Consider the following 27,518-nt stretch of genomic DNA (forward strand, 5'->3'; position numbering starts at 1 on the left):
GAAATTGTGTTCACAGGCATGAACAGGACAGTGTGAGCCACTGAGCCAAATGAGAACATTTGGGTATGTTTGGGTGTGTCTAAGAGAGACATACAAAGATGGTTGCAGGGACAGCATAGTTTTCTCAGAACAGCATCTATAAGGGGCTTTTGGATTCTGAGGCGATCACCCAAAGAGTCTTTATTGAACTCTATAGATGATAGGCCTAGTCTCTATGTGTGAGAAGCCTTATGACCTGGCTTGGAATGGTAATTGTTAGAAAAATGGGATTTAAAAACATGACTTCTATTGCCAAATGATTTGAGAATATTGATAACAATAGCTAACATTTCTTGATTTACTGCTATGTGCCAGGCTCTGTTCTAGGCATTTTACTTGTATGGACTCATTTATTCCTCATTATAACTCTCAGAGGTAGGTGCTATAATTATCCCCATTTTATAGATGATAAAATTGCACAAAATGTTTAAGTAAATTGCTGAAGGTCACCAAGTAAGCAACAGAGCCAGAGTTCAAACCCAAGAAGTCTAAAGGCCTTTGTAGGCCTTCTGGTATACTTCTTCATGCTAAATATAGATCAACCTTAACATTTAGGTTATTTCTAATAATTTTTTTAACAGAACATTTACAATACCACTAGTTGGTATTTTTCCGGACTTTGGCCATTGACGCATTGTAAATACTACATTTTGTGTTCATATTATATACCCTAAATAATACTCTTACTATGTATAATATTTTCTGATGTCTTCTATCCTGTCCTATTTCCTTTTTTTAATGCATCCCTATCTGAAAATCGGTGATTAGTTCTCATCCACATTAACTATCTGTAGATTTTTGAAAGTGGTGACAGGTACATAGGTAATCAATGTATAGAACTTGTTTGGGGAATCTTCATCCTCGTTAGGTTTTCTGGACAACTGCACACATACACAGTATGGAACATTCATTATTCCTTTGGCCCAGACACCTTGTTTGAGCCTGGTGTCAATGTGCATATCTGGAGTTTCCATCTCCTTCATGGTGGATTTCTAGATCTCTTTCAGTGCCCACGGTGCATGCTTCTTGAAACCCACTCCATGGATACACTTGTGAATGTCAATGGTGTATTCTCTGGTCACTACCTCCTTGATGGCAGAATAGCCCTTCTTCTTGCTACTCTTCTTTGCGGGAGCATTTCTGCTGGACTCTGGTTGGAAAGGAAGAGCACAAGGTACTGTGGGAGAGAGAAAACAGCATTGCAAATATGACTGCTGGATCACCTTCTATTCTATTTCACTTTTTAAATACTGGTCACAAGTCACTAAATTGGTTTTTTGATATACTAATGAGTGGTAAACCTGCTGTTTGAAATTCACTGTACTAGATTTTTGTATATGTGGCCTTGTGCTATGGTTGGGTTTACTACTGGTATCCTATTTTAGAGCAACTTCACAGTATTCTATTTCCTTTCCAATTAACCTATGGTCTAGTGGCAAAGTCACTTGAAGATGAACATATGATTTAAAAAGATGCAAGAGGTAATGGAAGTCTGAGCTAGGCTGATGGCAATGAAAATGGAAAGGAAGAATCTAACGTGAGAGTTTTAGAGGAAGGTTTCCAGGATTTGACAGGACATGAGTGACTAGTGTCCCTCCCCAGATGAGACAATCACTAATGTTTTAAGTGTCCAGGATGGGCAGAGAGGTGAGATGTAAGGCATGGAGCCATGGGACTATAGCCAGATGCAATGGTCTATCAAGTTTTCAGGCTAGTGGTGCTACGGTTACCACATTCTAAAACTGAATTGCTAAATCCAAATGGCCAAAGCAAGAAGAGAAGGTAAAACATGAAGCAAGCAAGTTAGAGACCCAGGAGAGTTCCTGCCTACAGAAGTAATGATCTGAGTAATGCATCTTGAGGAAAAATCGAGCAAATGATTCCTGACTATGGATCTGAGTGTTCCCTGAGAGTTTAAGTAAAGGAGAAGGTGGCAGACATAAGCATGTGCTGGGTGCTATTGGGGACTCAAAGATTAATATATGGCTTCACTTCTTCAGGAGCTGAAAATTGAATACAGCATTGTGTGAAGGAACATCACTAAAGAAAAGCTTTTATTTATTTATTTATTTACCACCCCGCACAGCTAGCAATGATGATATTTATAGACTGCTGTATAGTTTACAGAGAGCTCTCACATCTGTTATCTCATTTATTTATTCCTCATTTAAACCATGTGAGACAGATACTGTTTTCATTTTATACATATAACAAGAGAAAAACTTAGATCTTGAGCTCAAGTATATCTACATTTATGTATTTTTTTAAGTTTATTTATAGAAGTAATCTCTACACCCAGCATGGGTCTTAAACCCATGGGTCATGACCCCAAGACCAAGAGTCGCATGTTCTTCTGACTGAGCCAGCTAGGCACCCCCTGAGTATATCTACATTTAGGTTTCATTCTCTTTCCACCATTTCAGAACTCTTTATCATCAATAAATTGTCATCATTAAATAAATTTTACTTGAAGGGTGCCAGGGTGGCTCAGTCAGTTAAGTGTCTGACTTTGGCTCAGGTCATAATCTTGCAGTTCGTGGGCTGGAGCCCTGCATTGGGCTCTGTGCTGACAGCTCAGAGCCTGGAGCCTGCTTCGGACTCTATGTCTCCCTCTCTGTCTGCCCCTCCCCTGCTCACACTCTGCCTCTCTGTGTCTCTCAAAAATGAATAAACGTTAAAAAAATTTTTTTAATTTACTTGATAAACTTTCTTACTGTAGAAGGTGTTCTGGGGAAAGAGCATAAAAACAAGATTCAACAGTTAAAAACAAATATCTGAAATCCTATCACACCCCCAGGATGGCTATAATAAAAACATAGATAATAATAAGTGTTAGTGAGGATGTGGAGAAATTAAAGGCCTCATACACTGCTGATGGGACTGTAAAATGGTGCAGCCCCTTTGGAAAACAGTTTGGCCATTCCTCAAAATGTTAAACACAGTTAGCATATGACTCAGCAATTCCATGCCTAGTTATAGATCCAAGAAACGAAAACATATGCCCACAGAGAAACTGGTAGACAAATGTTCAGAACAGCATTATCCATAAAAGCCAAAAAGTGAAAACAACCCAAATGTTCATCAACTGATGAATGAACAAATGAATTACAGTATATCCTTAAAAAGGAGTATTATTCAACAATAGAAAGGAATGATACATATGTTACAATAGAGATGAACTTTTTTTAGTCTGTCAACACAGATTTATTTATTCAACAAGTATCTTTTTTTTTTTTGTTTATTGATTTATTTTGAGAGAGAGCATGCATGCAAGTGGGGGAGAGGTAGAGAGGGAGGGAGAGAGAATCCCAAGCAGGCTCCAACCTATCAGCACACAAAGCCCTACTCGGGGCTCAATCCCATGAACTGTGAGATCATGACCCGAGCCAAAATCAAGAATCAGATGCCCAACCAACTGAGCCACCCCGGTTCCACACATTACCCTCCTCTCTCAAACCTTATTATTATTATTATTTATTATTATAATATAGCATTTACAGCTACCTGAAGGTTATCTATCTATCTACATGTAGTTTGTGATTCCACTAGAATATAGGTTTTTTGTTTTTTATATTAAGTTTTTAATTTTAATTCCATTATAGTTAATATACAGTGTTACATTAGTTTCAGGTGTGGAATATAGTGATTCAGCAGTTCTAGGCATTACTCAGTGTTCATTGTGATAAGCATACTCTTAATCTCCATCACCTATTTCATCCATCCCATTATCCACCTCCTCTCTGGTAACCACATTTGTTCTCTATAGTTAAGAGTCTGGGGGCGCCTGGGTGCTTTAGTCGGTTAAGCATCCGACTTTCGCTTAGGTCATGATCTCGCGGTTCGTGGGTTCGAGCCTGGCGTTGGGCTCTGTGCTGACTGCCAGCTCAGAGCCTGGAGCCTATTTCGGAGTTTGTGTCTCCCTCTCTCTCTGGCCCTCCCCTGCTCACGCTGTCTCTCTCTCTCCTAGAAATAAATAAAAATATTTAATTAAAAAAAAAAAAAAGAGTCTGCTCCTTGGTTTGTCTCCGTAGATGAACTTTGAAGACATGTTGCTAAGTGAAAGAAGCTAGACATAAAAGGTCACATATTGTATGGTTTCATTTATGTAAAATGTCCAGAAGAGACAGATTCATAGAGACATAAAGTAAATAAGTGGTTGCCTGGGGCTGGTGGGGAGAGGGTATGTGGGAAGAAGTTGGAGAAAATGGAGAGTGACTGCTAATGTATACAGGATTTCTTAGTGGGGTGATTAAAGTTCTCTGAAATTGATTATGGTGATGGTTGCACAACTCTGTGAATATACTTACAGCCATTACATTGTGCATTTTAACTGGGTGAATCGAATGATACATTACTTACATTTAAATAAAGCTGTTTTTTTTCTAAAGATTATAGGAGTGCTTGAGTGGCTCAGTCGGTTAAGTGTCTGACTTTGGCTCAGGTCATGATCTCACAGTTCATGGATTCGAACTGTGCATTGGGCTCTGTGCTAACAGCTCAGAGTCTGGAGCCTGCTTCAGATTCTGTGTCTTCCTCTCTCTCAGCCCCTCCCCTACTTAAGCTCTGTCGATCTCTTAAAAATAAATATTTTAAAAATTAAAAACAAAAGATTATAGCCATGAAAAAAAATTTCTGATTCTGCTCACTGAACAGAAATAATGATATCCTAGTAGCAAAGGACTCCCTTAACACCAACAGAATGAGTTTCAGAAACTATTCCCAAGTCATTAAGGAGGTCAGGGGATCTCAGAATAGAATGCGATAAAACAATCTAACTGCATTACAGATGTATGAAACAAGCTCCCTGAAGAGAAGAGGGAGAAAAAGTGCTGATCCAAGTAACTTTGGAAATGAGTGGAATTTGTAAGACCAAAGGCAAAGAACTGTTGATAAGTCCTGTATTCTAGGCAATAAAGTTGTATCCCAGAGGGTACAAGTTAACAATATATAGTGAAACCACTATGTATCTATACTGGAACTGAACAATTAAGTATGTGGATGGTGGATGGTGGGAGCCAAGTTTCTTTCTTACTGTTGGGAGTTGGAGGTTATAGACAAACAAAGAGAAAAAGTTAAAATTTGATAATGGATTCGAGTTGGAGGCATAAGTAGGAACCCATGATTAACTTAATATGCATGTAATATACATATAATAATTACATATAAAAATATTAACAAATATGTGTGTGTATACACAGGTTAGTATACATACATATGTTTCCTTTTTCTGTCAGCTGGAAGTGCATAGAAGCAATGATACCTCAGTAGCAACAAGCATACCTATCTTATGTTTCTCTCTTTCTTTTTCTTTCTTTTTTCCTTTTTTTTTTTTAAAGTAAACTCTACCCGCAACATGGGGCTTGAACTCATAACTCTGAGATCAAGAGTCGCAGTGCTACCAACTGAGCCAGCCAGCCACCCCCTATCATGAGTTCATAATAACATTTTCCAATAAAAGGAACCAGAGTTCCTTGGAGAAATGGCAGATTCTAGGACTAAGGCAAGGAATAAACAAGATGACCCTAGAGCATCTTATAGTGCCAGAAGTAATGGATTGCTCAAAAAACCCCCACAATGATGAAATATGTCAAAGGGACATAGGAGCCAATTGCAAAGAGCCCAGTGGTAAAAGCTGGAGCAATTTGAGCAATAAATAAATGAAGTAGTACTAAATTAAAATCCAAAATATAAATACCTACGAGTACATCTGATAATTAAGTAATTAATGGAGGTGAGTTAGACAAAGCTCCCAAACAGAAGGATTTCAATTTTCTTTCTTTTTCTCATGTTTAAAAAAATTTTTTTTATTTATTTTTGAGAGAGAGGGAGTGAGTGAGCATGAGTGGGGGAAGAGCAGAGAGAGAGAGAGAGAGAGAGAGAGAGAGAATTCCAAGCAGGCACGGTGCAGATACTGACACAGGGCTCAATCCCCCAAACCAAAAGATCATGACCTGAGCCTAAACCAAGAGCTGGATGCTTAGCTGACTGAACCACCCAGGTGCCCCTAAAATATATTAGAAAAAAAACTTATACAACTCAACATCTCAAAAACAAATAATTCAAATAAAAATGGGTAGAAGACATGAGCAGACATTTCTCCAAAGAAGACATACAGATGGCCAACAGACACATGACATTGTTTGTGAGTTTGAGGCCAGCATCAGGCTCTGTGCTGGCAGTGTGGAGCCTGCTTGGAATTCTCTCTCCCTCTCTCTGTTCCTCCCTGCCCCCTCAAAATAAATAAGTCATAATAATAATATATATATATTTTTAGATATGAACCCTTTATCAGATATGTCATTTGTAAATATCTTCTCCCATTAAGTAGGTTATCTTTTAGTTTTGTTGATTGTTCCCTTTGCTGTGCAGAAACTTTTTATTTTGATGTAGTCTCAATAGTTTGTTTTTACTTTTATTTTCCTTGCCTCAGGAGACAACTAAAAAAATGTTGCAATGGCTGACGTCAGAGAAATTATGCCTGTGCTCTTTTAGGATTTTTATGGTGTCAAGTCTCACATTTAGGTCTTTAATTCATTTTGAGTTTCTTCTTTTTGTGTGGTATAAGAAAGTGGTCCAGGTACATTCTTTTGCATGTAGCTGTCCTGTTTTCCCAATACCATTTGTTAAGGTTGTCTTTTTTTCCATTGGATATTCTTTCCTCCTTTGTCAAAGATTAACTGACCATATAATTGTGGGCTCATTTCTGGGTTTTCTATTCTGTTCCATTGATCTCTGTGTCTATTTTTGTGCCAGTATCATGCTGTTTTGATTACTACAGCTTTGTAATTTAACTTGAAGTCCAGATTTGTGGTACTACCAGTTTTGTGTTTGTTTTTCTTTTCTTTTATTATTTTTAAAACGTTTATTTTTGAGAGAGAGAAAGACAGACAGGCAGACAATGTGAGCAGGGGACGGGTAGAGAAGAGGGAGACAGAATCTGAAGCAGACTCCAGGCTCCGAGCTGTCAGCACAGAGCCCAGAGTGAGGCTTGAGCCCTCAAACCGTGAGATCATGACCTGAGCCAAAGTCGGATGCTTAACCAACTGAGCCATCCAGGTTTCTCTTATTTTTTTTTTTCAAGATTGCTTTGGTTATTCAGGGTCTACTGTGGTTCCATACAAATTTTAGGACTGTTTTTTCTAGTTCTGTGAAAAATGCTGTTGGTATTTTGAGAGGGATAGCATTAAATTTGTAGATTGCTTTGGGTAGTATAGACATTTTTTAACATTTTTTTTTCCAACCCATGAACAGGAGTGTCTTTCTATTTCTTTGTGTCATCTTTAATGTCTTTTATCTATGTTTTATAGTTTTCAGAGTATAGTTTTTTCACCTCTTTGGTTAAGTTTGTTCCTAGGTACTTTATTATTTTTGCTGCAATTGTAAATGGGATTATTTTCTTTTTTTTTCTTTTTTTTAAAAATGTTTTATTTATATCTAGGAGACAGAGAGAGAGACAGCATGAGTGGGGGTGGGGGTCAGAGAGAGAGGGGGTCACAGACTGAAACAGGCTCCAGGCTCTGAGCTGGCAGTCAGCACAGAGCCCGACACGGGGCCCGAACCCACGAACCGTGAGATCGTGACCTAAGCAAAAGTCGGATGCTTAACCAACTAAGCCACCCAGGCGCCCCAAATGGGATTATTTTCTTAAGGTCTCTTTCTGCAGCTTATTATTAGTGTATAAAAATGGAACAGATTTCTTTACATTGATTTTTATATCCTACAACTTTACTGAACTCATTTACTAGTTCTAGTAGTTTTTTGGTGGAGTCTTTAGGGTTTTCTATACATAGCTTCATGTCATCTGCAAATAGCAAAGTTTTACTTCTTTGTTACCAGTTTTGAATGCCTTTTATTTCTTTTTGTTCTTGGGTTGCTGTGGCTAAGACTTCCAGTACTATGGTGAATAAAAGTGGTGAGAGTGTACATCCTTGTCTTCTTCCTGATCTTAGGAGGGAAGCTCTAGTTTTTCCCCATTGAGTATGAGATTTGCTGTGGATTTTTAATATATGGCCTTTATTATTTGAAATATGTTCCTTCAAGACCTACTTTGTTGAGGGTTTTTATCACGAATGGATGTTGTACTTTGTTGAATGCTTTCTCTGCATGTATTGAAAAGATCATATGGGGTTTTTAAAATCCTTTTTCTTAATGATGTGATGTATCACGTCCATTGACTTGTGAACATTGAACCACCCTTGCATCCTGGGAATAAATCCCACTTGGTTGTGATGAAAGATTTTTTAATGTATTGTTGGATTTGGGTTGCTAGTATTTTGCTGAGGATTTTTGCATCTATGTTCATCAGAGATATCGGTCTATAGTTCTCTCTCTTTTTTTTTTTTTTACAAATAGTTTATTGTCAAATTAGTTTCCACATAACACTCAGTGCTCATCCCCACAAGTGTCCTCCTCCATGCCCATCCCCCCCTCCCTATAGTTCTCTTTTTTTATGGTGTCTTTATTTGGCTTTGGTATCAGGGTGATACTGGCCTCATAGAATGAATTGTGAAGTTTTCCTTCCTCTTGTATTTTTTAGAACCATTTCGGAAGAATAAATATTAACTCTTCTTTAAACATTTGGTAGAATTCAGCTGTGAAACCATCTGGTCCTAGACTTTTGTTTGCTGGGAAATTTTTGATTACAGATTCAGTTTCATTGCTGGTAATAGGTCTGTTTAAATTTTCCATTTCTTCTTGCTTCGGTTGTGGAGGTTATATATTTCTAGGAATTTACCCTTTTCTTTGGGGTTGTCCAATTTGTTGGCATATGATTTTTCATAATATTACCTTATAACTGTATTTCCATTGTGCTGTTATTATTTATCCTCTTTCATTGGTGATTTTGTTTATTTGAGTCCTCTCTCTCTCTCTTTTAATGAGTCTGGCTGGAGGTTTATCAATTTTGTTGATCTTTAAATTTTTTTTTTTTTACTTAGAGAGAGAGAAAGAGAGAGAAAGTGCAAGCATGTGTGGGGTAGGGGCAGAGAAAGAGGGAGAGAGAATTCCAAGCAGGCTCTGCACTATGAGATCATGACCTGAGTTGAAATCAAGAGTTGGACGCTTAACTAACTGAGCCACTCAGGTGCCCCTGTTGATCTTTTCAAAGAAACAGCTCCTGGTATCATTGACCTATTGTTTTTTTAGTTTCTATATCATTTATTTCTGCTCTAATCTTTATTATTTCCTTCCTTATACTGATTTTGGGGTTTTATTTGTTGTTCTTTTTCTAGCTCCTTTAGGTGTAAGGTTAGGTTGTTTGAGATTTTTCTTGCTTCTTGAACTTGAAGTAGTCCTATATTGCTATAAACTTGTCTCTTAAAACTGCTTTTGCAGCATCCCAAAAATTTTAGGTCATTGTTTTTTCATTTTCATTTATTTCTCTGTACTTTTTAAACTTGTTCTCTGATTTTTTTGTTGATGCATTCATTGTTTAGTAGTATGTGACTGAACCTTTTTGTATTTGTGCTCTTTCCAGATTTTTTCTAATTTTATTGTTTGTGGTCAGAAAAGATGCATGGTTTGACTCCTTTCTTCTGTACTTGCTGTCTAGTTGTATCCATGGGACAAGGTAAGCTTAGGATCCTGCTACTCTGCCGTCATCCCAGCTTCACAGATACGAGTAACTCTGCAGTGGAAATACCTGATAGACATAACCTCAGCCAAGTGATCAAGATAACACCAGTGAGAAGGGGCACCTGAGTGGCTCAGTTGGTTAAGATAACATCAGTGATAAGTCATATTGATAGTATGTATCCCTGAGAATGATACCCAGAATTGTAGTTTATATCTGTGTTCTTCCTTCCCAAACCCTGTAACCTACGTCCAATCATGAGAAAAACACCACACAAATCCCAAATGATGGAAAATCTACAAAATATATGACCAGAACTCTTCAAAACTGTCAAGGCTGTTCATCACAAACAAGGAAAGTCCAAGAAACTGTCATAGCTAAGAGAAGCCTGAGGAAACATGATAAGTAAGTGTAATGTAGTATCATGGATAGAATTCTAGAATAGAAAAAAACATTAGGTAAAAACTAAGGAAATCTGGATAAAGTATGGAGTTCAGTTAATAATCATGTAGCAATATTGGTTCATTAATTGTGACAAATATATAATGTAAGATGCTAATAATAGAGGAAGCTGAATGTGGGATATATGAGATTTCTCAGTACTATTTTCACAACTTTTTGGTGAATCTGAAACTATTCTACAACAAAAAGAAAAAAGAATCAGGACTTTGTAGAGAAATGGTTTATTCCTGGTAAAGGGCATGAAAAGTATAAGATGACCCTGAGACATCTTATTATTCCAGAAAGCAAGCAAATTTATTTCAAAATTAGCAGAATTGTAGAGGGGCCTGGGTGGTTCAGTTGGTTAAGCATCTGACTTTGGCTCAGGTCATGATCTTGTGGTTTGTGAGTTCGAGCCCCGTGTCAGGGTCTGTGCTGACAGCTCAGAGCCTGGAGCCTGCTTCAGATCCTGTGTCTCCCTCTCTTCTCTGCCCCTCTCCCCTCTCAAAAATAAACATTAAAAACATTTTTTTAATTAGCAGAATTGTGTCAAAAGAACACGGAAACTAACATGAAGAAGCTCCTATTGCTAAAAAATGGGACACTAAAAGCATCCAATCCATCAATTACTGTAATTGATGGAAACACACTTATTATATTTTTAAAATAATGATTTTGTAATGAGATTTTAAAGAGAAAAATGAAAACATTCATTGCTGTATTCTGAAAATTGACAACTTAAAGGGAAAGAATTAAGTTTTATCCTAGTTTTTTCCATATGAATTGCTTCAGACATCCCCACAATACTGCTTTAAAAAATAATATTCGCTAATAAATGTAGGGAAAAGTACAGAATTTGAAAATAACCACTTTGCAACTATTAATGTCAACTCATTGATTCAGGCAAAGGTCATCAAAGAAAGATGCCATTACAAGAAAGGTTGATGAAGCATTTTACGATGAGGGGGCTCAGGCTGTCACAACCTGACCCCACCCATGAGTCTTAGCATAACTAAGATAACCTTGAATAGCCAGCCATTGTGTCTTCTGATATGATGCAGTACGAAGCATACAGTGCTACCTATAACGTAGATCCTTGAACCTGAATTCCATCAAGCATTAGAGCTAACTTCTGATTTATAGGAGATATGGAGAATAGAAGAATAAGTTATATAAGCCACTCAGAAGCAAATAAAATAAAAAATGGCCATAGTCTTAATTTATTTGTATTGTAATTATTCTTCAAGACAATGGCATGAAGATAAAAAGAAAGGGAATGGTTTTAGATAAAAAGGGATAAGAGATATAAACAAAATAATGTGTTCCCTTTGATTGGATCCTAATTAAAACCAACAAATTATAAAAATAAAATTTTTGAGGGGCACCTGGATGACTCAGTCGGTTGGGTGTCCGACTTCGGCTCAGGTCATGATCTCATGGTTTGTGGGTTCGAGCTCCACGTAGGGCTCTGTGCTGACAGCCAGCTCAGAGACTGGAGCCTGTTTCAGATTCTGTACCTCCCTCTCTCTCTGACCCTCCCCTGCTCACACTGTCTCCCTCTCTCTCTCAGAAATAATTTTTTTAAAAAAATTAAAAAATTAAAATAAAATAAAACTTTTGAGATAATCAGGTAAATCCTAATATAGCCCAAGGAATTGTTGTTAATTTATTAGATGTGATAATGACATTGAGGTTATGTAAGAAAATGTTCATATTGTTAGAGATGGATACTGAAGTGTGCAGAGGTACAACAACATGAAATCTGCCTTAAAATAATAAAGAAAGAGAGAGAGGGGCTCCTGGGTGGCTCAGTCAGTTGAGTACCTGACTCTTGATTTCAGCTTAGGTTATGATCCCAGGGTCATGGGATCAAGTCCTGCATTGGACTCAGCCTGAGTGTGAAGCCTGCTTAGATTCTCTCTCTCTCTCTCTCTCTCTCTCAGGTTACCTGGATGGCTCAGTGAGTTGAACGTCTGACTCTCCATCCAGCTTAGGTCATGATCTCATGGTTCATGGGATCGAGCCCCAAGTTGGGCCCTGTGCTGACAGTGCAGTGCCTGTTCTCGCTCTCTCTCTCTCTCTTTCTTTTTTTTTTTATATTTTTATTTATTTCTAAGAAAGAGAGAGAGAGACAGCGTGAGCAGGGGTGGGTCAGAGAGAGAGGGAGACACAGACTCCGAAACAGGCTCCAGGCTCCAAGCTGGCAGTCAGCACAGAGCCCGATGCAGGGCTCAAACCCACAAACCGCGAGATCATGACCTAAGCAAAAGTCGGACGCCCAACCGACTAAGCCACCCAGGCGCCCCTCTCTCTCTCTTTCTGCCTTTCCCCTGCTGTCTTTCTCTCACTCAATAAATAAATAAACATTTAAACATTCTTTAAAACAATTCTCTCTTCCTCTGCTCCTCTCCCCCATGTGCATGCACTCTCTCTTTCTAAAATAAAATAATAATAATAATGAAAATAAAATAAAGTGATTTGCTAAAAAAGAGAGAGAGAGACAAAGACAGAGAAAGGAATGGATGAAGCAAGTGTTGCAAAAAATCTTGATAATAGATGAATATAGATGATGGGTGTATAGGAGTTAGTTATACTATTCTCTCTCTCTTTTTTTAAGTTTATTTATTTTGAGAGAGGGGAAAAGTGCCAGTGGGAAAGGGGCAGAGAGAGAGGGAGAGAGAATCCTAAGTGGGCTCCACACTGCCAACACAGAGTCTGATGTGGGACCTTATCTCAAGAACCATGAGATTATGACCTGAGTGGAAATCCAAAGCTGGATGCTCAATTGACTGAGCCACCCAGGTGCCTCTATTCTCTCTACTTTTGAATGTGTTTGAGAATATTCATTAAAATTTTTGAAAAGCAAGTTGCAGAAAACATACAACATATTTCATTTTGATAGAATTCAAATCCAGTGTGGTGGACTCTGTGATGCATTGCCCAGATCTCCCTTTACTGGGAGGTGGTTATTGCTCCTGCTACTGGGTGCTTTTGGCAGATACCCTTAGCTGTTAGCCCCTACAGAGAGCTGTCCGCCCAAGGCCATGCCCCTTTCTCAGATGGCTAGGTCCAGTGACATTGAAGTGGCAGTACAAAGCCCTGACCATCTCAGCCCAAGGTGAGACAACTCTAAAGGGTGATTTTTGCTTCCGAGCAACCTGTGGGGTTGACTTAACAATGGTAGTTGTCAAGCCTGTATCACAACTTGACTTATCCCTTTGCCAAAATTCTGCTTCCTTGCCCTACTTTCCCTAGATGTTGATCCCCAATATATTAATAAATATTATGGTTGCTAAACTCTATCTCAGAGTCTGCTTCCCTGGGAACCTATTTGTGAGAGTCTAATGGGGCTAATTGTGTCCCCCCTACTAAAATTTATATGTTGAAGTCCTAACCTGCAGTACATCAGAATGTGATCTTATTTGGAGACAGGGTCTCTAATGAGGGCATCAAGTGAAAGTAAGGTCGTTAGACTGGACCCTAATCCAGGATGACTGGTATCTGCATAAAAAGGGAAAATGTGTAACACAGAGAAGCATAGAGAGAAGATGATATGAGGACTCGGAGAGAAGATGGCCACCTACAGGCAAGGAGAGAGGCCTGGAGCAGCCCCTTCCCTCATGGCCCTCAGAAGGAACCAACCCTGAGGGCACCTTGGTCTCGGACTTCCGGCCCTCAGATCTTTGAGACAAGAAATTACTATTGTTTAAGGCACCCAGTTTGTACTACACTGTTAAGGCAGTTCTAGCAAACTAATATGGACAGCAAGCAGAACTAAACACTTTTGTCTAGAGATGCATAAATATGTAGGAAATATCAAGAAAAACAAGAGAATGAGAAGCACATTCTTTTTTTTTTTTTAAGTTTTTTATTTTCTGTGATGATCACCTTGAGAACTGTTCTGTACTTAACTTCTTTTTTTTTTTAATGTTTTATTTATTTCTAGGAGAGAGAGAGAGAGACAGCGTGAGCAGGGGAGGGTCAGAGAAAGAGGGAGTCACAGACCAAAACAGACTCCAGGCTCTGAGCTGGCAGTCAGCACAGAGCCCGACGCGGGGCTCGAACCCACGAACCGCGAGATCATGACCCAAGCGAAAGTCGGACGCTTAACCGACTAAGCCACCCAGGCGCCCCGAGAAGCACATTCTTCTGTGCGGAAGTCAGGAGTGCCATGCAGGGGAAACAGGGAGCTTCATCAGTGTGTGGTGATCTGCTCCTTGGGATGCTAGTAGTTTCATGAATACTGGCTTTGTTTTGTTTTTTCAAGTAGGCTCCATGCCCAGCATGGGGCTTGAACTCATAACCCTGAGATCAAGAGTCCATGCTTCACATACTGAACCAGCCAGGCATCCCTCATGAATACTGATTTTATCGTTATGCTTTAAAATGCATTTTATACTACTTAAATTCTTTTTTATATAAATATTTTTAATGCAGAGCCCAATGTGGGGCTCGAACCTACAAACCATGAGATCATGACCTGAGCCGAAATCAAGAGTCGTTTGTACACAACCAACTGAGCCATCCAGGTGCCCCTATATTGCTTAAACTCTTATCTTTATATGAAAGATTTCATTACTTTAAAAAAGTCATATAAATTTGTCTGAATTGTGCGAACATGTGCAAAATTCTCGTTCAGAGTTTGGCATTATAAGAAAGCATGAACAAACACAGAAATCTGTTTCTCCTCCTAGGGACCAAAGTGCAGATCGGAGACTTTCTTTGGTAATATTCACTTCTGGTCCTTCTGGACCTCTTTCATGGCCAGTGGAATGTGACAGAAGGAAAAAAAAATCCATACTTCCATTTTTCATGCCCGGGAAACATGATGTTCATTTGAACTCAACAATGACTCAGCTGAAGTGACTAATTTATATAGTTTTGAGAATAGATTCAGCAGATTTCTTTAATTCCGACATTGACTGCAGTAGGAAATAATGTGCTTGACCTCATTCTACATCTTGCCGGAAAATAGGATTAATGTTTACCTCAGAACAGTAGCATGAGGCTTAATGTTTCAGAGGAGGTTTTGGATGAGTGGTGTTTAAGGAATCCAACCTGTTTGAGCTGCAACTGAGATTGGTTGTTTTCTTGTTTAGCTAAACAGGAATTGTTGTTGTTCTTCCTTTAGTATTGGCCTGATGCCTGGGACTCCACAGTCCTGGCCCTCTTACCTTTTGGGGATAGTTATTAGGCTTTCTGAAGCAGCCAGGGAAGTCTTTGCCCCTGCTCCTCGTTACCCTGCTGGAGGGTATGCCTTCCCTGCTGTTCACGTAAGGAGCTCTTCTACAACGAACACTTTCCATACTTAGGATTGCTGCTTCAGAAAAGGCAATTTATATAAAGTGGGAAAGCAATCCAGTCTCAAACCTGGCAACTAAAGGGACTGGAACCCAAATTACACATCTAACTGTTTGGCAGTAGGGAATGATGAAAATGAACAATTGCTTAAGTGGAAATTTAAAAACCATTTTCCTAAAATGGTTTAGGAAAAACCAAAAAGAGAGCAATCATGTCTCTCTTTCTCTCACTTTCTTTCTCTCTCTTTTTACCCTAAGGTAAAGGATGGTTGAAGCTCTTCTCAGAAAACAGGTAGGATTGAGGAGGTTTATTTATGACTTACTGGAAGTACACAGAGAAGCTTCCATTGTTGATAGTTAGGCTGGGTGGATGCCAGGAGACACGTCCCAAAGGAGCTGCGCTGCCAAGAGCTGACACACAAAGAGAGCTGACCTAGTCCTTTTTTATGCTGACTGCTTGCTCAGAAATTATAGCAGAGAACGGTATTGAAAGACCAGTGTGATTTGGAACGATTATGGAGACTCTAGAGCGATCCTAATTCTAAGGAACCATTTAAAGGAAAATAGGGAAGCCATATCTTTATTAGCTTTATGTGGAACTGCTTGCTGTTCAGCTTGTATAGGGAAATTGCCTTGAGACAGCTCTGCATGGCCAGCCATTCAGTATCATCCACCTTCCTCTTCCTTTGAAACTACAAGTTTAAATTCAAGCTTCCAGCAAATGCCTCCAAGACACCTCCAGAGGGAAAAAATCTAAGGCACACATCATTGTAACCAATATATTTTTTAAAAAAATTTTAATGCTTTATTTATTTCTGAGAGAGAAAGACAGCATGAGCAGGGGAGGGTCAGAGAGAGAGGGAGATACGGAATCTGAAGCAGGCCCCAGGCTCTGAGCTGGCTGTCAGCACAGAGCCCTACATGGAGCTCGAACCCACAAACCGTGAGATCATGACCTGAGCCGAAGTTGGACGCCTAACTGACTGAGCCACCCAGGCGCCCCTGTAACCAATATTTTTAAGCTTGAAAATATTTTTTCAGATTCTGAAATACAAGTCTGAGGGAGAAAGGGACAGAGTGTGCATGCTGGGATGGTTTGGGAGGAAGGAAGAGGGAAGGATCAGAGGAGAGGAAAAGATGAATCTTTTAGGGAAACAGTAATCCAAAATGCAGAATAATTCATAGGTTTTCTTAGACTCAACAGAACCATAAAAGGTCAGCGCTGGAAGGAGTTTTAGAGAGATTTCCCTGCCCTTACTGGTCATCTTACTAATGAGGAAACTTAGATCAGAAAAGTGAGATGATCTGTCCAAAGAGGCAGAGCCAGGTGGTGGCAGACGCAGGGTGGAAACTAGGTGTACTCACTGTTCTTATGATATCCCTGGCCTCCCACCACATCTGCATCTGATTCCCACCTTGCCTAATAGCTGTGGCTCCTCATTCATCACTTTGAGAGCTTTGGACAAAGGAAATAGTCAGCTGGTGAGATTGTGATTCAGTGCAATTGCCTTCTAGCCTCTGTGCCCTATACCTCCACATCGTAAAGTAAAAAAATTCATTCTGTTTTTCAGCCAATGCATTTTTCAAATAGTCTTTCATTTAGAAAATATACCACTTACATATAAAGGAGGAAGAATAACCCCAAAGATTTGCTTTACAATGCAATTCACATTCTACGATATGTTATGATTTGGATCCTTGCACATGTCCCAGGACCATCCAGGTAGTACCAACTGCTGTAGCCTCCCATTCTTCCACCACAGCAACACTGTTTTCTCCATAGTAACCCGAGTCTCAAGAATTTCACCAGGGTGCAGCCCGTGGGAATTTGGTTCTTCCAAATAAGCTGGTTGAAGCCATTTAGTTTGTATCGTATTGGGTGGGGGGCATGCATTGTAATTGGCATAATATAAAAAATAATAATAGTGTGTGTCTAGAGCTCAGGCTTGAGCCTTTAATTACCTTCTTCTCACCTTTATCATTGTCTTGCACTCCACTAGACATACTGTCGCCTCAGCTACCAACAGGCCAATACGGAAATGTGTATGTTTGTTTCCTTGAGGTGTACACACCAAAAATAGAAGACTACAGATGTGGGGACTCTAGTATGGATTCTTAGCAGATGACTGGTACTTGGCATCTGGAATACCCCAGCCATCTCATGGTCATTCCCTATTTCCTTATGAGATGAGGGGGATCCTCTTGATTTCCTCACCTGGACCCAGGAGAGGAAATACATTCAGGGCAATGGTGAGATGCCCCCCAAAACTTGGGAGGTAAAATTGTCTTGTTAAATGTTTAAAAATAATTATTGTCTGTACAAATACACACTTTTTGTCTTAAAACAAGAGTGTCTGATTCTTTTAGGTACCTAAAAGAGATTTATATGGAGCCTACTAAATCAGCAGCAATTAATTTGGGGGCATCTGTTCAATGATATGCTAAACAATGTGGGGGATAAGAGTATTCGCTAATGTATATTGAGTTCTTACAATGTGCCACATATCTGCTGGGCACTGTATATGAGTTGTTGCATTTAGCAGTACAGGCACTCCTATGAGATAGGTGTTTTTATTATCTCCATTTTAAATATCAGTAACTAAGGCATAGAGAAGTTGGGCATTTGCTCGATGTCACATAGCTGGCAGGCAGGAGAGCCAACGGTTTTCTTACTGATGAGGAACCTTAGTTCTGCTTCCAGAACTTATGATTTTAAAGAAGTATAAATCATGGTTCCTACCCCCAATAAATTTATAATCTAGTTGGGGGAAACATGACTAACACACACTAAAACAACAGTAAATTATGTTAGGTGAGCATATATAATTAAATGCTAAATTGGATGCTATTAACTATGAATGCTTCAGGAGATCAGAGGGCACAGGGAGGCATGGACCAGGCAGGCAGGAATTTCATGAAGCTGAGCATCGAGTGGTCCCTGAGATGTGCACAGGCAAAGGACTGCCTCGGGCAAGAAGGTGGCAACAGTGCCAGACAGGAGTGAGCAAGACCCTTGCAGGAGGATGAAGCAGCTGGTCTGGCCACAACTGGGTGGAGCTGATGGGAAGGGCTGGGCCAGCTTTGAAAGCCTTTAAAACAAGTGGAGTTTAGGCTTGGTGCATTAGCAAGGAGAGAGTCATTAAAGGGCCTGGATCAATAAAGCACTATTAGAAAAGAGATGCTTAAGGAAGATGTGTACTTGGTAGGACACAGAGAACCCATCTTATTAAAATTGCAAGTGACATAGAACTTGGAAAAACGTACATGAAATTACTCTAAATTGTTACCGGTTCTTATTCTCCAGTTCACTGTTTATTCTGGTTGATCTTTTTTTTTTTTAAATGTTTATTTATTTATTTAAAAAATTTTTAGATGTTTATTCATCCCTGAGAGAGAGAGAGAGCATGCATGAGCACGCACTTGCAAACGAGAGAGGGGCAGAGAGAGAGAGGAGAGAGGATCCCAAGCAGGCCCTGCACTGTCAGTAGAGAGCTCGATGCAGGGCTTGAACTCATGAATTGTAAGATCATGACCTGAGCCAAAGTCAGCCACTGAACTGACTAAGTCACCTAGGTGCCCCTATTTATTTATTTTGAGAGAGAGAGAGAGAGAGAACGCACATGCACAAGCTGGGGGGTGGGGTGGCAGAGAGAGAGGAAGAGAGAAAATCCGAAGCAAGCTCCATGCTTAGCATGAAACTGATGTGGGGCTTGATCCCATGACCATGGAATCATGACTGAGCTGAAATCAAGAGTCAGATGCTTAACAAACTGAGCCACCCTGATGCCCCTATTCTGTTTGACCTTTATGATTTATTTTTACATTTATTTCACATTAGCAGGTTCTACCAATTGTGTACCTCCTTAATACTTTCCTACACTTCCTTGCCATTACTTTAGTTTGGCCACCATCCTAAGGATGAAGGGAGGTGTCAGAGGCCTTTCTGGAAGAGATGGCATGTTTCCAGGTCCTGAATATTTCACGGAAGTTAGCCAGAAATGAAGAGAGGAGGTGGGGAAAAGAGCAGGAAGGGCACCTGGGTGGCTCAGACAGTTGGGCGGCTGACTTCGGCTCAGGTCATGATCTCGCGGTTCGTGGGTTTGAACCACACGTTGGGCTCCGTGCTGACAGCTCAGTGCCTGGAGCTGCTGCAGATTCTGTGTCTCCTTCTCTCTCTGACCCTCCCCCGCTCACGCTCTGTCTCTCTCTGTCTCCAAAATAAATACAAACTATTTTAAAAAATCACACATTTTCAAATGTGTTAGGAAGGAATAGTAGTAAAAACCTGGAACACAATCAGTGGCACAGGATACTAGCATAGGAATAAAGACCCAGAAATCAGGAGACTTAGGTTCTAGTCTCTCTCTCTTTCTTTTTTTTTTTTTTTTTTTTNTAGAGAGAGAGAGAGGGTGGGGAGATCATGACCTAAGCCAAAATCAAGAGTTAGACATTTAACCAACTGAGCCACCCTGGAGCCCCTTAATTCTGTTTGTAACCAAGTGTGTGATCGTGGGCAAGCCAGCAACCTATCTAGGCCACAGGTTAAATAAGAGAAATGGGATTTGAATAGTGATTCTCAGCTTTTAATGCTTAGAAATTGCTTGTGAAGCTTTTTTGAAAAATATATGACCCTCGGACCTCACATCAAGATATTTTAAAAGTTCCCAAGGTGAGTTCGTAGTTTACCAAAGGTTAGGAATTTCAGAGCTTACATGTTCTTTAGCTTCTATGCAGTACATTTATTTACCAATGCATTTTTGCCTAGAGCCATACCCACGGCTTTTGGTCAAGTCCTTTTGTCTGTAATCAGTAATTACATCACATAGGACAACTTTATGGTGATGCTGTGGATGCAGCTGTTGCTGGTCAGTGATCCTGGGTGCCTGACTTGAATGGGCTGTGAGTCACAGTAACAAGAGCAGTTTGCCTTCTCTAATGCTTTCCACTTCACAGAGGACAGAAATAACTGAAAATAAGGAACAAGCTATGTGAATAAATAGCATATATATGGTGTATTGCTAAGCACTGAAGTCTGTGAATGTGTGTGGGGGTGTGTGTGTGAAAGAGAGAATGAGAGAGAGAGGGGGGGAAAAAGAGAGAGAGATGCTTGACATTTTTTAAAGCCAACTTCCCCCATGGACAGCTGGTCAAATTCCTAACTTGTGAGGCTGCTTGGATAGAAGTAGTTGAGTTTAATGACAGAAGAATGATTTCACTCCTATGTGGAATTTAAGAAACAAAACAGATGAACATAGGGAAGGGAAGGAAAAATAAAATAAAATAAAAACAGAGGTGGGGCAAACCCTAAGAGAGACTTAAAGATAGAGAACAAACTGCGGGTTGCTGGAAGGGAGGTGGGTGGGGGATGAGATGGGGGATGGGCATTAAGGAGGGCGCTAGTGATGAGCACGGGATGATGTAAGTGATGAATCATTAAAATTCTACTCCTGAAACAATACTACACTATATGTTAACTGATTGCGTATATTCTGTGCACAGAAACAATATAGGGAATTTATATTCCATATATTCTGTTTACGTGAAAAAATGTAGACCTTTGATCTTCAGTACTAGCAATTTGTTACTCCCATGCCTTTTTACCTCTCTTCAGCTGCCAAACTCCTTCTTAAAATAAACAACGGGGCGGGGCGCCTGGGTGGCTTAGTCGGTTAAGCGTCCGACTTTCGCTTAGGTCATGATCTCGCGGTTCGTGGGTTCGAGCCCCGCGTCGGGCTCTGTGCTGACTGCCAGCTCAGAGCCTGGAGCCTGTTTCAGAGTCTGTGACTCCCTCTCTCTCTGACCCTCCCCTGCTCACGCTGTCTCTCTCTCTCTCTCTCTCTCCTAGAAATAAATAAAAAACATTAAAAAAAATAAGGGAGGGGGGAGCTAAAATTACAAGCCTGGCTGGGGAGCCTGGTTGGCCCACTCTGTAAAGCATGCAAGTCTTATCTTGGGGTTGTATGTTCAAGCCCCACACTGGGTGTAGGGATTACTTAAAAATAAAATCTTTTTTTTTTTTTTAATTATAAGCCTGGCCTCCACCTAAGATGCAGTAGAGAAAGAAATCTCACAAATGTATATGAATTAACACTCACTGTTGCCTATTACACAGTGTCCAAATTAGCAGAGATAGTGCTTGCTTCCTTTAGTTTAGTTACAAAATTAACTTTCAATGCATGTTTTTGTGGTCATCTTATACCTCCCCTCAAAGCCTTTCACTAGCTTCTTTTCACTTGGTGTAAAATAATATTATTCCATAAACCTGAAAACACTTCCCCTCTTGACTTCTCTTTATCTACTGATTTTCATGTCCCATTTTCCATCACCCCAGTCATCAACATGTACAATTTTCTGCCCCTAGACGTGTTATATTTGGTAAATTCTAGATACATACTTTTTCACTTTTTAACATCTTTGAAATTAGGAGGTATCTTACAACCAATGATATCTGAAATTCAGTGATAACAGTAAGTTCTTTCTGAGTGAGCAGTTTACCTCCTACCACTTACTGAATGATGTACTTCCATCCAATTATTTGGCTCCAATTCATAAATTAAATTTTTAGGGGCACCTGCGTGGCTCAGTTGGTTGGGCGACTGACTTCAGTCATGATTTCATGGTTCATGGGTTCGAGCCCCATGTCAGGCTCTGTGCTGACAACTCAGAGCCTGGAGCCTGCTTCAGATCCTGTATCTCTGTCTCTCTTTACCCCTCCCCCCACTCATGCTTGCTCTCTCTCAAAATAAACATTTCAATATTCAAGCCAGACATGGGGCTTGAACTCACAAACCACAAGATCATAACCTGAGTCAAAGTCAGTTGCTTAACTGACTAAGCTACCCCATCTAATTCATAAATCTTATAAGAAGTCTTTCCTTATTTTTGCGAAACTATTTGATATTAATATAATTCCAATATCTCTAGCATTCTGATATATATGTTCCTAAGTAGCATATGAATCTACTTTATCAATTTAATGACTGTATAATATTCCATTACTTGAATATATCATGATTTTATTACCCAGTCCCTAATGATGTTATCAGTAATGTTCAGAGAAACTAACTTTGTATACTTATCTATTTCCCTATGATACATTTTCTAAAAGTAGAGATGATTACTAGTATTACTGGTATAGTGCAACAAGCTTTTCTGTCCCTATGTTTTCTTTTTTTTTTTTTAAAGATAAGTATACTCTTTTTTTTAATGTTTGTTTTTGAGAGAGACAGTGTAATTGGGGGAGGGGCAGAGAGAGAGGGAGACACAGAATCTGAAGCAGGCTCCAGGCTCCGAGCTGTCAGCACAGAGCCTGACGTGGGGCTCAAACTCACAAGTTGTGAGATCATGACTTGAGCCAAAGTCAGCACTCAACTTACTGGGCCACCCAGGTGCCCCCTATGTTTTCATTTGTTAACTGGACTATAAGCCTTTATTTCTAGTCTAATGATGATTTTTTTGTCTTTTATTTATTTTTTATTGTGGCAAAATATATGACATAAGTTTACCATTTTAACCATCTTTAAGTGTATAGTTCAGTGCCATTAAGTATATTCACATTGCTGTACAGCTATCACCACCATCCATCTTTGGAAAGATGATCTTTTTTAAAGTTGTAAATACATATTGCCAAGTTGCCCTATAGAGATAAATAATTGCTCTTCCTAACAACTTATTTCTCTATTAAACATACATTTATTAAACAGTCTCATGTGTCAAGCAGTGCACCAGATGCCCATAAATATTGTATCAGTTAAGATGATTTTGTTGAAAACAACAGAAAACCCAACACAAACTAACAAGCAATAGTTTTGTTTCCAAGTACGGCAGAATGCAGTTCTGCTTCCATCACCGGGGCCCTGTTTCTCTCAGTCTTTCTCTTGGTTGTGTTCCCTCCAGGTACTGCCTTCAATCTCAAACAGGCTTGTCCCTTGTGGTATGAAAGTGACTGTAGCAGCCCTGCACCCTATTGATTCCATGTCCAGCAGAGAGAGACAGATTGAGAGAGAGAGAGAGAGAGAACCCCTCTTCCAGTAACTTTAAAGATTAAAGTCCTGAGATCTACTTTGCAAGGCTTAGAGCATATCTCACCCAAATCAATCAGGAAGGCCATAGGAATGGGACAATGAGTGGCTAATCTAGGCCTGTGACTTGTCCTCCATCCTGATCCCAGGGGTGGGGGGAGCCCCATCTGAATCACAAAGACCTATCATAAAGGCCAAGATGTCCAATCTCATATAGGTTGATGCTTCCTCATATTATGCAGGTCAAATCATTGTTTTCCCCCAAACAACAGGCTCACTCTGTCTGAATGCCATGTATCCTCCTCACTTCCACTTGGAAAATAGCCCTCATTTCCCAAAGTTCATTTCAAGTATCATCTCCTTTATGTTTCTTTAATTCCTTAAATCCCAACCAAGGAAAATCGATGGCCTCCTCCTTCCACCCTGACCCCACTGCTCCCATGCACATAAATGTTTACATGCTGGCTCCTTCTGAGGCTCTTTGGTGCTGGGTACTACTCATTTTAGTCGTCTTATCAGCCCTCATGGGCTTAACAAAAAATGGGCTCTTAATAAATATTTGTAGGTAAGTGAATGAACAATAAATGAGTGGGTTTATGTTACAAACTAGGAAGCACTAGATATGTTCCAAAGAGAAATTTCTTTTTTTTTTAAATATTTTTATTTATTTCTAGGAGAGAGAGAGAGAGACAGCATGAGCAGGGGAGGGTCAGAGAGAGAGGGAGTCACAGACTCTGAAACAGGCTCCAGGCTCTGAGCTGGCAGTCAGCACAGAGCCCGATGCGGGGCTCGAACCCATGAACCGCGAGATCATGACCTAAGCGAAAGTCAGATGCTTAACCGACTAAGCCACCCATGCGCCCCCCAAAGAGAAATTTCTAATAGTGTCTCCTGCTTACAGCTCTTGAGGCTATGACTATAGCCAGACTTAGGTCAAGGACAGGGTGACTCCTATTTGAGAGCCAGGCCCCAAACCTGAAGTCTGTTGAGTCCCATCCCATGCCCCTGTAAGAGGCATGTAGCACTGGGTGAGTCAGGATCCATTTATTACAAGACCACTGGATTCTCAGTAAAGGAAAGCATTTCTGAAAATGTAGTTCTTGGGTGAGGAGAATTCCTTCCTCAGAGAAAGTTGCTTTCTTGGCATAGGATAAACTGGGAAATAGCAGCCTAGTGACAAAGTTAGTTAGCAAGCTATTATTCAGTGTCAGATGTTTAAAGTCTGAGAACTATTTTCATGACACTGTGAATGTCACCTCCCTCTTTTGGCCTCTGTGGGTTTTTTGTTTTTTTGTTTTTTGGGTTTTTTTTTTGGTTTTTGTTTGTTTGTTTCTTTGTTTTTAGAGAGTGTGTGAGCACGGGAAAGGGGCAGAGGGAGAGAAAGAAAGAATTCTAATCAGGCTCCATGCTCAGCGAGGAGTCTGATGTTGGGACTTGATCCCATGACCTTGGGATCATAACTCGAGCCAAAATCAGGAGTCAGATGCTCAACTGACTGAGCCACACAGATATCCCTGGCCTCGGTTTTTTAATCTTCCAAATGAAGATATTAGACTAGATGATCTCTAAGATCATTTCTAGCTCTACCATTTTATTATCTAATTTTTATATAATGCCAGTATAACATGTTTTTGATATGTCAAAGGTTCAAGAAGTATTGATGGCATTTTACAGATATGGAAACTGAGGGCAGTGTGGCAAAGGATTTGCTTCAGACACATGTAGGTAATGTCAGGGCCTGAATCTTTCCAGAGTTGTCTCATTAAACAATCAATATTTCCTGGCTCCTGGGTGGGACTACAGTATCCATCCCTTCAGAAAAGCTGGTCTGGGAGCACCTGGGTGGCTCAGTCAGTTGAGCATCTGAGTCTCGGTTTCGGCTCCAGTCATGATCTCATGATTTATGGGTTTGAGCCCAGTGTCTGGCTCTGCACTGACAATGCAGAGCCTGCTTGGAATTCTCTCTCTCTTGCCCCTCCCCACTCCTCTCTCTCAAAATAAATAAATAGACTTTTTAAAAAATCATAAAAAAAGAAAAGCTGGTCTGTTTTTTCCCACCAGGCCTAAAGAAAAAAATAGAAAAACAAGGTTCAGAGTATTAATATGAAAGATACTAGAGCACACTTAATTCCACTCCCACAGACTAGGGCTTGAATCTCACAGTACTGAAAGACATTTCAGTGGTGCTGAGACTGCCAGGGGCATGTAAGAAGGAGGCTGGAGGAGAAGGGGAACAGATCAGAGCTGCTGGGATACCTTTCTTGGTGGACTAGGATGGGGGGAGGGGCACTGATCCCAAGGGCATAATGACAAGGTCAGCCTCACCTCTTCTCTCTGTTCTTGGCAATAGGCAGTCTAGCTAGAAAGAGCAATCTGTCAAGTCTAATTAGAGTAGAACAAGTGAACAATGGGTGCCTAGCTCTGAAATGACAGCCCAGTTTAATGGGGTGGAGGAGCTTGGGAGGGACGTGGGCTTTGTGTGCTCGGAATTGGTTCCTTCAAATGGATCCTTTCCGAAATCAAACTACAAAACAACTTCACCTGGATCCTTCTTTACTTCGCCAGAAATCTTCAGGTCCCTGCGCTTTTTAACACAGGCACATCCAGCAAAAGTAGAGAACCTGGCTCTGTTTCAAAGGTGAGGTTGTAATTTAAAATAGTTACATCATGGGTTGTTGGCACGGCGCGGTGCTGTGTGCATGGAATTGATATTTATTAATTTGTTCATGTTTCTCCTTCGTGTTTAATTATATTGGTGGCATTAGTATTTCTTTTATTACTTTTGAAGCCCTTTTTATTGTAAGGCTTATAATTGGATTCTCGAAATTTCAGAACAGCTTGAAATTTTAGCAGGACCACAAATAAGCACATTTAAGATGCAAAAAAATTTTTAATTATATTTTTGGCTCATCCTTTAAATGCTGTCTCTGATTTGAATATTTTAGTTCTTGCATCAAAAATAGGTTTTGCAGGTAAAGGGTATATTTTATAAATGAATCAAATAAATACATTCCTTAAAATAAATACATGGATGCACATTATTGAAGCTTAAAAACTATGCATGTACATAATCTATAGTCTCAAATAATGGAGGCCTGTTATCAGCAAATATTATATTGAAGACTGATGGTTTGTTCATTTAACTCTGCCTCAGTGTGGGGCATACTTAAAGGTGTGAGAAAGCAGAATTCTCTAAAGTGGGAGAGAAAGAATGGGAGGTAATAAACACAAACATAATTTCTAAGTTCTAAATGTCAGTCTGCGTGATTTTGCTATTCTTTCTTGTGTATTATCTCACTTGATCCTTGAAGCGCCCTATGAAATATCTTACTCTTATCTTCACTCTACAGATAAGAAAGTAAGGCCCTGAGAAATTAACCCAAGGTTACAGAGAAATGCAGAGTCAGGCCTTGAACTCCGGCTGTCTGCTTCCAGGTCTAATGCACTGTATTTCTGCTAGAATTGGGAGACATTGCATTTTTAAAATCATCCAATTCATAATAATAATGCCAACATGAGAACTCTCTTCTAATCCACTGGTCTCTCATGAACAGGAATGAGCAGTGGATTTTAGTTTGCCGTGTTTTTACCACTGATGGCACTTTACTGCGTGTTGCTAATCTTTTCTTCTCCAGCAGCATTGCTTGTTTCTTTTCTAATCTTTCCTTCTTTGTTTTTCTTTTACATGCATGTTATTTGAATAAATTATCTTGTAAAAAAGATCAAGTCAGCCAATGCTACCCACCTCACCCCAGACCTAGTTCTCCACTCCCAGGAAACTCAGTTATCAATTTGGGGTATAACCAACTGTTGTCTATGTGTGTTTGCATAGGTAGGTGTGTGTGTGTGTGTGTGTGTGTATGTTTGTATCATATTGTTTTGTGTCTTTTAAAAACATATATGGTACCCTGCTGTATTTTTTATTCTGCAGTTGGCCCTTATTTTTTTCAACTTCGTATGCGAGTGGAGATCACTTTGTGGCAGTCTGTTTAAATGTAACTCATTAAAAAAATTTTTTTAATGTTTATTTATTTTTGAGAGAGAGCGGCAGAGCATGAGCAGGGGGGAAGGGCAGAGAGAGAGGGAGACACAGAACCCCAGCCAGGCTCCAGGCTCCGAGCTGTCAGCACAGAGCCCAATGTGGGG

General features: G+C 39.9%; 1 pseudogene; it reads right to left on the reverse strand.

Moving 5' to 3' along the window:
• Positions 1-803: 803 nt before the first annotated feature.
• Positions 804-17,355, reverse strand: LOC144222832 (large ribosomal subunit protein eL31 pseudogene; annotated as a pseudogene).
• Positions 17,356-27,518: the final 10,163 nt, after the last annotated feature.

The sequence above is a fragment of the Crocuta crocuta genome, unplaced genomic scaffold, assembly GCF_008692635.1.
Source record: "Crocuta crocuta isolate KB4526 unplaced genomic scaffold, BGI_CrCroc_1.0 scaffold30, whole genome shotgun sequence".
Classification (NCBI taxonomy): Eukaryota; Metazoa; Chordata; class Mammalia; order Carnivora; family Hyaenidae; genus Crocuta; species Crocuta crocuta.